General features: G+C 39.6%; 1 long non-coding RNA gene across 1 annotated transcript in view; it reads right to left on the reverse strand.

The window, feature by feature from the left end:
* Nucleotides 1–1,585: 1,585 nt before the first annotated feature.
* The window catches only part of LOC144305990 (uncharacterized), a 34,296-nt gene continuing 23,749 nt past the window's right edge, over nt 1,586–12,132 (reverse strand). Inside the window, exon 3 of the long non-coding RNA XR_013373028.1 lies at nt 1,586–3,261. This is a non-coding gene — a long non-coding RNA (uncharacterized LOC144305990). The remainder of the gene's footprint in view (nt 3,262–12,132) is intronic.

A 12,132-nucleotide genomic window follows, 5' to 3' on the forward strand; every position in this document is an offset into this window, starting at 1 on the left:
ACCCAGTAGTCCCTACCTTAGGAAATGGCACAATCCTTTTCTATCCAGTTACTAAGGCTAGAAGTCTGGGGGTCATCCTGAGCAAACGCTGAGGGTCCAACCCATAAAATACATTTTTGTTCAACATTTCTGACCTGAGTTGCTGAAATATTTACCTAATCTATATCCTTATTTCATCGATTGAAGCACCTCTCAAAACTATTCTCCACATAGCTGCCAGATGATCATGCTAAATAGGGATTTTTCCCATGTTACTCTCTTGAGTAAAAGCCTTTTGAGGGCTCCTATTGCATCAGAGTAAAATCCAAACTTTTCCCCATATCTTACAAAATTCCCCATGACCCTGTCCTCCCTATTTCACAGTACTCTCCTCCTTACTTAAGTCCTGTCACACCAGCCTCTGTCTTTTCTTGTTTCCTGAAAGATTTTTTCCTTAATTCATCACATGATGACTGTTTCTCCCCCTTTGAGTCTCTGTTTTAAAAGTCATTAGGGATCCCTGGGTGGCGCAGCGGTTTGGCGCCTGCCTTTGGCCCAGGGCGCGATCCTGGAGACCCGGGATCGAATCCCACATCAGGCTCCCGGTGCATGGAGCCTGCTTCTCCCTCGGCCTATGTCTCTGCCTCTCTCTCTCTCTCTCTGTGACTATCATAAATAAATAAAAATTGAAAAAAAATTGAAAAAAAAATAAAAAATAAATAAAAAATAAAAGTCATTAATTTGGGGATGCCTGGGTGGCTCAGCGGTTTAGCACCACCTTTGGCCCAGGGAGTGATCCTGGAGTCCCAGGATCAAGTCTCACATCGGGCTCCCTGCATGAAGCCTGCTTCTCCCTCTGCCTGTGTCTCTGCCTCTCCCTCTCTCTCTCTGTGTCTCATGAATAACTAAATAAAATCTTTTTTTAAAAAAAGTCATTGATTTAACTCAGTTGGGTGTTTACTGTTTGTCTCCCTCACTGAAATGCAAGGATGGGGATCTTGACTGCTGATCACTTGTGTTCACATTGCCCATCATGGTGCATGGCATATGGTGAGGGGCCAATAAACACTACCAAGTGAACGAATAGAAGAATGAGTGCCAAAATTATACAATAGATGATATGTAGGACACTAGCAAAAACTAAAAATGGTAATTAAAATTCAAAGGCAATAATTTATGTCCACCTCTTGTTTAGTCCAATTAGGATTAAACTTAATTTTTGACATGCTGGAAAAACCTCGTTCTTAATTCTGCTTGATCACAGAAGAACATTCCACATACCTATGACACACATACGCTTAGTATTCATGTCTGTAGAGTCTGTCACAGTTAGTTAGTCATGCCTGAAAGTTGTTGGCTTCCAATTCTCGGAAAGAGAAGAAATACTGATTTTATTTGGGAGAGCTTTAGATAATTTTGACAAATCTGTGCATTTACAACTTTGGGGGTAAAAAAAGATGCTTTTATTGACCAAATATCTGTACAGATCAAATGCTTTAGCAAAAGTATTTATAAGCTTGTAAACATTACAGTTGCCTATCCTGGGGATGGTTTTAAGAGGTCATTCCTTTTCATTCTTGACATCAGTTCTTTCTCAGAGTGCCACTTTCTCATTTTTTGTCCTCTATCAATTATTAGTTTGGTCCACAATTGTCATAGGCTGAAAGTAACTATGCTGAATTTCATCCTTTTTTTTGTATATGGAGAAACCTCAGCATGAAACAAAGAATGTACTGTTTATAAATCTTTATTGGCTGGATACAAAGTTAGCAGCTGCAAGCAGTTAAACATTAGGAGACTTTTACTTCCTTGCCCCCTCATTTTGGCCAGTTAAATCCTCTTCTGATGAACCTACAAACAAATGAGTTGATAGAGATTTGGAACATTATCTAAGTCTTACTTTGACTAATCTAATTTTCTGCAAAAATATACAAACTTGCCTAGGTTTGCTTGATTAGTATGTTTTGGATTTTCTTTATGAAGAATTTTTCATTTGATGAATCTATGGACTGTTCGCTGGTGAATGATTATAAAAGGCAATACTTTTTATTATTCTCCTGCTAGGAGAAACACTTAAAAAAAAAAAAAAGGCCAACCAACAGTAGCTTCTAGTTTAAGCCTTTAGAGATATGAAAAGTTTTATATCATGCATATCACTCAGGACAAGAAAAAAAATAGGCTCTGCTCTTCCAAAATGGAAATTCCTACTAAGGAACATTTCACCATAACCTCTAAAATTATTAATTAGCCAGCCTACTCACTCATGGCATTAACTTTTCCACTGGAAGAGAATTTCGAGCCAGGTTTCCATGAGTTAATGTAATGTTTACAGGGGATGCACATGGGAAAATGCTGCAGAATAAAATTGATTGTATTGGACTGAATCAAATTAAGTGCCATAAGTAGGTCAGATCCAGGACATCATAAAGAGTTCTTAAGAACTGTCAGGGTTACCATAACTATCACCCTTAATCCTCATTTGAATGCTAAGTGAAAATACTTTAAGAACAAAGATTTTTACAAAAATGTACCCAAGAAAATAATTGTGTGTATTACAGGAGAGAGAAAAAAAATTGTAACCCTCTTAGGATTGCTGGGTGGGTCTAAAAGTTAAACTGAAAAAAAAAATCCAACAAATTTATTCAATATAGGTCTTATGTGACACAGGAGCCCAAGAAACCCAAAGAAACAGTTAAGCCTGTGTCTTTTTATGCTAGGTTCATGAAAAGTCAACAGTATGTTAGAATAAGATAGGTTAAGGAGTATGTGGTAAGCATAGTAAACTGGAGGAAACTTAGTAAGGCCTGTTTCTTAGAATCCTCCTTGGTATCCCCTTGTCTTCAGAGATAAAGATGCTCCTTTTCCCTGAGTAGAGGAAGGTTACCTCTGACATGAGGGTTTTATGATCTGTTTTAAGGAAGAAAGGTCAAGTCGGAAGGGGGATGGTCAGAGTGATCTTCTTGCTTCTGTCATTTTCTCAAACTTCTTCAGCTTAAAATATTCAACATGCCAAGGGCACTATATTTGGTGGTAATGTGTCCAGAAACCCACTATTATCAGGAAGAAAACACATACAATAATATCCAAAGGGTCATAGGTGATTATACATAAAGGTATATACACACAATAACAAGACATGTATATTCCCTTCTTTGGTTTCTCTTTCCTTCATTGGAATGATTGGATGATTTGATAGTAGGGCTCGATTTCTTTTCATAAACAGTAGAATGCTAGAGCTGGACAAAATGGTCTTTGATGTTCATGAATTCAGACAATATTTTCCTGTGAAGAAACAGAGGCCAGGAATAGAAATGAATTATCAAGTAAGGCACATCTACCTAGCAGAGGTGACGGATTTAAAATTCCCGCACCCCCACCCCCACCCCACTTCAGTGTTTTCTCAATTACAGCATGCTTTCTCTTGGCACATTTTCTGACTAAAGGAAGATATTCAAAGAGGAAGTTTAAAGAAGTAAATTGAATTGGCAGATGAGTTAATAAAAATGGTTTTCCATATGTCTTCTAGGCTTTCTTCAGGGGTTTCTGTGAAAGAATGGAGTCCTTATGTCTAAGACTTCCATTATGGGTAATGAATTGGTTCTCCCCAGCCCCACCCATGCAGGCAGCCTCGTACTAAAGACCAACCTTGGGAGAAGTGAGAAAAAAGCCACTTGAACCATTTCCTGTGTTCTGTGGTTCAGCTGAGACATGCCAATTGAGAAAGATTGAATCCTCTAACACAGAAAACAGATGAGCAGCAGGCAGGTAATGGCAACCAGAAGTAAAGATTTAACAAACGAAGGAATCAACTTGGTGTAGGGAGACAAGGTGAGAACACTGGCTTTGTGACAATCCGAATTGAGTGTAAATCCCAACCATGCCACAGTGAGAAAATGCCTTCTTTTGGCCTGATTTGCTTAATCTGTAAAATGGGGATAATAGAGCCTACCTCTCAAGAGCTCTTGTAAAGATTAAATAAGACAACATATATGAAAGATTTGGACGAATAAAGATACTTAATATATTTAAGGAGGGAGTTTGATTAAAGGGGTTGAACACATGGTCTTTGGAATTGGATATACTTGGCTCATATCTGATGTACCGCTGGACCTCCTACTAGGGTGCCTGGGACATTGTAGAAGCTTCGTGAAATGTCAGTTTCTAGTCCTTCTCCTCCTGGCTCTACCTCTTTCCATCAGCATGTTAATATAGAGCAATGGTTTTCAAACAGACGTGTGCACCAGAATTACCTTTCCACTAATATACAGCAGTGGCTCCCAAGCTGCTGTATGGACCTGGAGGACTTGGTAAAACAGATTACTGAGCGCCATCCCCAGAGTTTCTGATTCAATGGGTCTATAGTAGGACACTTTTGATGTCAATGTAGATATAGGGAAATTACTTTTGGGTACTGGATGGCAAAGTCTTCAGCTCTTTGGGCTCCTTTACGGTTTCTGATTGAAAGTGCTATTAAAATACCCCAGCTGAAACATCTTAACTTGCTCTGCTACCAAGAGTGATAACACACCTGATTTCTATTCTCAGTTCTACATTGTTTTTAGTTCTCTGTTCCTCTGCATACTGCCTTTGAATGCAGAGCTCAGTTTGAAATAAAAAAGAACAAGACAATTACTAGGTCAATACTTGTTGAACCGAATAATTCATCTCAAGTGAAAAGCATGGAACATATTTTCCAGTTCTATAATTTTCCCAGATTTCTCATTATTTCTTTTTACAGGTGAAAACTTGGGGTGATCAATTAAACAGTAAATCAAATACTATGATCCAAATACTGTCTAACTCATCACAGCTTGGGACACAAAAAATGCAGTGGATTTACGGCCAACCTTGTATGTGTAGGCACTTTGTTGTGTTTGTATCAGAGATCAAACACCGGTGTTCCAGTGCTAGCTTGAGGACATGTTTCATTTGTTTTGTTTTACCTAAGTATCTTATTTGATGCCTATCATAGACTGAGTGTGTCTTCCTTCCCCCAAATTTATATATTAAAAACCCTAACCCACAGTATGGCTATATTTGGAAATGGGGCCTCCATGGTTGCAATCAAGGTTAAATGAGGTCATAAGGGTGAGGCACTGATTCTATAGGATTAATGTCCTTATAAAAAGAGACACAATAAAGCATGATAAAGATCTTTCCTTTCTCTCTCTCTCTCTCTCTCTCTCTCTCAGGGATGGGGTGGGGGGCACCATGAGTGTGTCTCTCCTCATGCACATACCAAGAAAAGGCTCTGTAAGGACACAGTGAGAAGGTGGCCAGATGCAAACCAGGAAGAGGTATCTCATCAGAAACCAACCATGCTGACACCCTGATCTCAGACTTCCAGCCTCTAGAACTGTGAGAAAATAAATTTCTGTTGTTTAAACCACCTGGTCTATGGTATTTTGTTATGGCAGTCCAAGCAGACTACTACAAGGTTTACATGTTAATCCAGAGTGCTTTCAAAAATTCTGAATTGAGGGTGCCTGGGTGGCTTAGATGGTTAAGCATCTACCTTTGGCTCAGGCCATGATCTCCAGGTCCTGGGATTGAGCCCCAAGTGGGGTGCCCTGCTCAGTGGGGAGTCTGCTTCTCTCTTTCCCTCTGTCTCTTCCTCTGTTTCTGCTCTCTCTGCCTCCCTCACTCGTAAATGAGTAAAAAGAAGAAGAAGAAGAAGAAGAAGAAGAAGAAGAAGAAGAAGAAGAAGAAGAAGAAAAGTCTTCAAAAAAATACTCTGAATTGGTTGTTGTGCTGGGTATTTTCCATTTGCTCCTACAAATCTATTCTCCACCATTCCCACTCCTCCATTTACACTAATTGGGGTATTTCATCTGTTTTCTTTTAGAAAAACTGATGATATGATTGTCAACATTTTAAAAATTGAGAGATTTTGCATGAAAATAAATCTAGATTGTCAGGTAGTCATGAAGAATGAAAAGATTTGGCAACAATGCTGGCAATGATGAACTGGCATCTCCCTTTAGACTGGGCGTTAGCTCTCAAGTTGGCCACAGCTCCCACTTGGCATACTCCACTCTATTACTTTACCAGGCTGGCTTCTGTGGCCATCTGAGAACATGATCCGTATTCCTCATGAGATGATGGGAAGGGCTCAAAAGCCCAGATGCTTGGAAATTTCTATACTGGCTGTTGTAGCTGTTGCTGGTAACAGCTCACACTTGCAACCTTCCTGGAACATTGTCCTTGGGTGATTGAAACTGCTTTGCTTGGGAGTTCCTAGGAATGTGTCTCTTTCCCCAAGACAAGACCAGCTATACATTCTAAGCTGGATACTCTATCTTGGAAGGAGCAATTGTTTCTCCCAATCAGGACAAAATGTCTTCCAGAGATGAGCTGGTCTTTACTACACACTGGTCTGGTTCATTGGCTTAGCAGCTTACATAGCATTACTTTGGAACAAGGGACCCACTTTACAACCAATGAAGTTCAATGGTGAGCACGTGACCACGGGCTCTATGAATCATGCCACATATCACACCATCCAGAAGCAACTGGTATGACATAGCAGTGGAAAGACCTTTTAAAGACATATAGCTAGGGACACCTGAGTGGCTCAGTCAGTTTAAGACACACAGCTAAGGCATTACTCTTTAGCATGCAGCAAAGAATTTTAACTGATGGTGATTGTATTGGTCTTGTGTGCCCTATAACTAGAAAGTATGGATCTGGTACCCAAGGAGTAGAGCTAGGAATTCAACATCACCCACTCCACCCATGATCAACTTGAGGAATTTTCGTTTCTGGTTCTTGGAGGGGAAATGCTTCCACAGGAGAACACAGTGAAAGTCACTCTAAACCTAAAGCTTTGGTTGCTATCTGGGTATTTTTTTGTGCCAGATCAACAAAGAAAGGACTTCCTACACTGGTGAGGGAATTTGTTCTCGATTGTTGTGAGAAGGTAGGACTATTTCTACTTAAGGAGGGAAAGAAGGAATGTGTATAGTACTTAGGGGAGTCACTGGGTCATCTCTTGGTTACTTTCAGGTTGTCTTACTGTGGCCTGCACCATGCCCATGACCTAACACAGGCCTGGTACTCAGAGGCTCAGGACCCTCAGGAAGGAGGATTTTGGGTCTTCTATAGATTTTCCTGCACAAGGATCCTCATCTCAGGCTTTTTTTCTAGGTTATCATAAGACAACATTCTACTCTAAATTATTGTCCCTTTCCCTGATACTATATTAAAACTTCCCCTCTTCCAGCTCACACCTTAAGGGGATTATGCCATTTTGTCGAGAGTATGATCTCAGGAGCATCTAGAGGAAAAAGTGGTCCACCTTATTGCCATAGAGCATTTTTTCCCCATGAGTCTGAGGCATCTGCATATTTTGAAGGCCCTGAAGGCCTCTAAAGCTATAGGAACAGTTACTCCTGTTGCAAGCAAAATGAAGAATGTGGTTAAGCTAATTATCCAGGAGCCTGAATGTATGTATAAATACCAAAGAAAAAGGTAGATGTGTTTTCAAATCAAATCATTTAAATCACTTAAGTTCTCTATTTCATATAGCTTACGTAGATCTGAAATCATAACCTTTAGAAATTTACAGTAACACTTTATATACAGTAAGCTTTTTTTTAAGAGGGAGAGGGGCAGAAGGAGGAGAAGAGAGAAAACCTTCAGCAGGCTCCACACCCAGCACAGAGCCAGATGAATGACGCCATCTTATAACCCTGAGATCATAACCTGAACCAAAATCAAGAGTTGGATGCTTCACTAATTGAGCCACCCGGTGCCCCAAAGCTTTTTTTTTTTTTTTTAATTTCAGAGCCTAAAAGACCTGAAAAATATGAGTTTAATTACTACACAAGAATTTTCCAAGTAACAAGTATAACTCTTTTTTATGCCAAATTGAAAATAGTTTCCAAACTGTGATATTCTTTCTCTTCCTCACTTTCCCACATCAGTCATTTCCCAGATCTTAACTATTTCATTGAGTGAAAGGAAACCCTGGGATACAGAGAGAAATTATTTTCTTAAGTATATCTTGTTAGGCTTGTCCCTCATACTGTTGGAATAGTTGGTAGTGACACTTTCTGCTTTTATAAATGGCTTGCACAATCACAAAGCCCATGGCAAAGAAAACAGTGGTATTTACACTGACAGGGAGAAAAATTCTAATTCTAAAAGTGAAATTTCATTTTATTGGGAGTACAAGTAATAGGTGTTGGTGGGTTTTTTTTTTGTTTTGGTCTTTTTTGTGGGTTTTTTTTTTTTTTTTGGTATTACTGTTTTTCTCCATAACAGTTACCCGAACTACTTAGTTTTTATATCAGACTGACATTTATTTTCCTCTAAGATTTCCTTTGGAAAAAAGGCAAGCATTCCAAAAGTGTTTCTACTTTTTCTTAAAACCATAACACATTATTTGGAAATTAAAGATATTCAATGCTTAATACTCAGGTTTGAAAAAGTTTGTAAATTGTGTTTTAAAAATTATGCAAAATCTCTTAAAGTGTAATTGAAAGCATTAAGTACGCTTTCTCCAAATTTTGTTTTAATTGTAGAGCCTTTTTTCAGTAAAATCCTGGTACTCTTCAGCTACACCATTTTGAAAGTATTGTAACCTCAATTTGGTTGTTATATGAGGTGATTTTTTAAATTGTCTTTCTTGTGTGATGTTACTCAGCTTCAGAACAACTTTTTTTTTTTTTTCAAAACTCTCTCTCTTCCCCTTCCCCTCCCTCCTTTCTCCTCTTTCATTCCCTGACAATTCTATTTGAATGGTGTTAGGTGAGGCTGAACAAATCAGTTTTGTGTTTTAAACACAGCTGGCACCCAATAATGGCCCAGAGCACAGTGCTAACGCCGGAAAAGGTAAGGAGGATATCCATGCGTACAGTCACCCACAATGGGATGTCAGAGCCTGAGTCCGGTGAAGGGCTCCTGTGAAAATGCAGCACCCTCCATGGAGAGTTAGAGCCGGAGCAGTGTGAGTGGATCATCCTCATGGGGAATGGTGGCCCAGAGAGGGGGTAGTGAACCCCGAACTGAGTCAGAAGGACATCTGTGCAGGAGTCAGCCCAATATGGAACGTCAAATGAGGAGAGTGTCTATACAATTTGGAGCCTGGACAAGTTGGAACTAGCGTCCAGTTGAGGAAGGTGGAGCATTGGCCTGGTTTACCGTATCAAAGTCTGAGTTTGAGGGCACCTGGGTGGCTCAGTCGGTTAAGTGTCTGCCTTAGGCTCAAGTGGTGATCCCAGAGTCCTGGGATGGAGCCCTGCTTGGAGCCCTGCATTGGACTCCCTGCTCAGTGGGGAGTCTGCTTCTCCCTCTTTTTCTGCCCGTCCTCCTGCTCATGCTCTCTCTCTTTCTCTCTCTCTCTTAAATAAATAAAATGTTAGAAGAAAAAAAAAATTCTGAGTTTGTGTCTCGGGTAGCCCATCACAGGGTATTGGAATCCAAACAGGTGAGGAGGAGGGTATCCACATGGGGAGTGTGTGTGTGTGTGTGTGTGTGTGTGTATGTGTGTGTATTTGGGGGGGGGGTGATGTTGAATTCACTTGGCTAGGATTTTGTTGAGAACATTTGAGAATCTCTATATTCATCAGAGATATTGGCCTACAGTTTTCTTTTCCTGTAGTGTCTTTGATTGTGGTAATCCTTTCACAATAGTTATGCACCAAATCACCACTTTGAACACTTTAAACTTACAGAATGTTATATGTCATTTATATATCAATAAGTCTGGGAGACAAAAGTGCCTAGGTGATGAAAGTCAAGGAAAGACCAAGGAACTGTTCTGATTTGACATAGTCTCTGGAGATGACAACTAAATGCAACATGGGATCCTGAGATGGATTTTCTATACAGAATGTTACTAGGACATTTGGCAACACTTGAATGGAGTTTGAGAATTAGAGCATCATTATAAAGCAATGTTAATTTCCTAATTTTGGTGAAGACTTTGCATTTATGTCAGGGAATGCTCTTGTTTGTTGGAAATACATGATAAAGTTTTTGGGTATAATAGAGAATCCTACCACCAACTTATTCTCAAATGGTGCAGGGCAGAAAAAGAGAGAGGGAAAGATTGGGAGAGAGAGAGAGACAGAGAGACAGAGAGACAGAGACAGAGAGAGAAGAATTCTTGGTACTGTACTTACAATTTTTATGCAAATTGGAGACTGCTTCAAAGCCAGAAATTTCAAAAAAATTATCTCTCATGAATTTTAATACAGAAGAAAAAAAGTATTTCCTTATAATTAGAACATGCTCATTAAACTGCCATAATAATATATTTTCCAGGAAGCTCTGAACAGAAAGGAGGTGAGGGAAAGATGGATAAGGAGTCTGATGAAGGTGCAAAGGATAAACCTCTTTCTCTTGATCCTAGTGCTGGTCATGCATATTTCAGTAGAGTACAAATATTACCCCAGCCTCTCACCTCTTTTTGTCCAAATTTCTCATGACATATCAAAATGGTTTTTAAGCACTGAATGGGAAATTAATCAAACAGGATAAAAACACATAATGGAGATTTTCCCTCTTCTATTTAGTTCCCATGGTCTTTTAGTAAGGTGTTGCAATTGTCTGAAACCAAGACTTGGCACCATTCACCCAATGAATTTGAGAAACTGACTTACCGTAGGAAAAGCTGGGAGATGACCACTGAATTTAAATCACATGGACCCTGACAGCAAAGTCATTAAAGTCAAGAATGTAGAAAGGGCTAAAAGTCTGTGCCAGCCAGCAACACGGGTGGCTAAACCGCATCCTATGAACTGGTCCATCACTGCCTCTGCAGGTTTTATTCTTTGATTTTTTAAAACATTCTGGTTTTTCAAAGTTTGCTCCAACATGTAAGTCTTCCAGTATAGGATTATATCCAGGAATAGGCAGAAAGGGAGTACATAGCCAATTTCTAGAAGACATGGGTAAGTGATTTTTGAGGGGTTAGTAAGAGGCAGGGATTCCCTGCAACGCAGGATTTCCCCTACTTCTACTCTTCTCCTTCAAACTGTGAAAGAGTGGTATATGGATACACTAATAGCATTGCAGAACTGACCCAATACATCAAAATACATTGAGCTGATTTATACTTAATTATTTTATTAATATGTACTTATTATTTTTATGTATTTATTACATATTAAATAAATTATATATAATTATGCATAATTTCTATATAAATATATTATTACATATATATTTTTAAAGATTTTATTTATTTGAGCCACAGCAAGTGAGTGAAAGAGAGACTGCATGAGCTGGGGGCAGAATGGCAGAGGGAGAGGGAGAGGGAGAAGCAGACTCTCCGCTGAGCAGGGAGCCCCATGTGGGACTCGATCCCAGGACCCCCGGATCATGACCTGAGCCAAAGGCAGACACTTAACCGACTGAGCCACCCAGGCACCCCTATATGCTTTGCATGTAGAAGGGAGCAGTGTGATAAGCAATGTGAAATGGTAGATAAACTAAAAATAGCACTGAAATATATTTTCATTCCACACTTCATTTGGGTGAAGTAAACATTCAACAATGTGCACCACTCCAAAAATGATGAAAATGTGGTGGAGGGTACACAGTTGGAATTTTGAATTCAGACAGAACTAAATCAAAGTCTAGCTTCACCTCTAGTGGTCATATGGCAAGTTACTTCATGTCTCCTCACCCCTAATAGGAGTTACACTACCTCATGCCAGCATTGAAGAGGTAACAAACAGGTAGTCTATGAGTAGACAACCAATGGTCATAACTTTCCAGAAAAAATTGCCCCAGTCCAACCTCCCTTTTGGCCTTGCCCACCAGACTCAGACCCAGATGCTCTTGCTCCATAGTAAGGACAGCATCCAACCTTGATGCACAAAGAACCACGTCCTAGGAATATTCCTTCTCCTTCTCTCCTCTCCCTTCCTGTCACATTCATGACTAGTTTGAATGTATCACTGATACATAGGAATCAAGGATATAAAGGTCGTAAGAAGTTTTCATAAGTATACAACATTAACAAATAGAGGATTTTATTTTCGAAACAGGGTTAAACCGAGGTCAACGAATTATTGCCACTTTTTGTTTTCTATCTGAATTCTCTCAGATGTGAGTTACATCAGAAATCCAGCTTTTGATATCAGACATCAAAGCCCTTTATACACATGTGCACCCACTTCTGGGTCCCTAGCAGGAGTGCTT

This window comes from Canis aureus, chromosome 36 (genome assembly GCF_053574225.1).
Source record: "Canis aureus isolate CA01 chromosome 36, VMU_Caureus_v.1.0, whole genome shotgun sequence".
Lineage (NCBI taxonomy): Eukaryota > Metazoa > Chordata > Mammalia > Carnivora > Canidae > Canis > Canis aureus.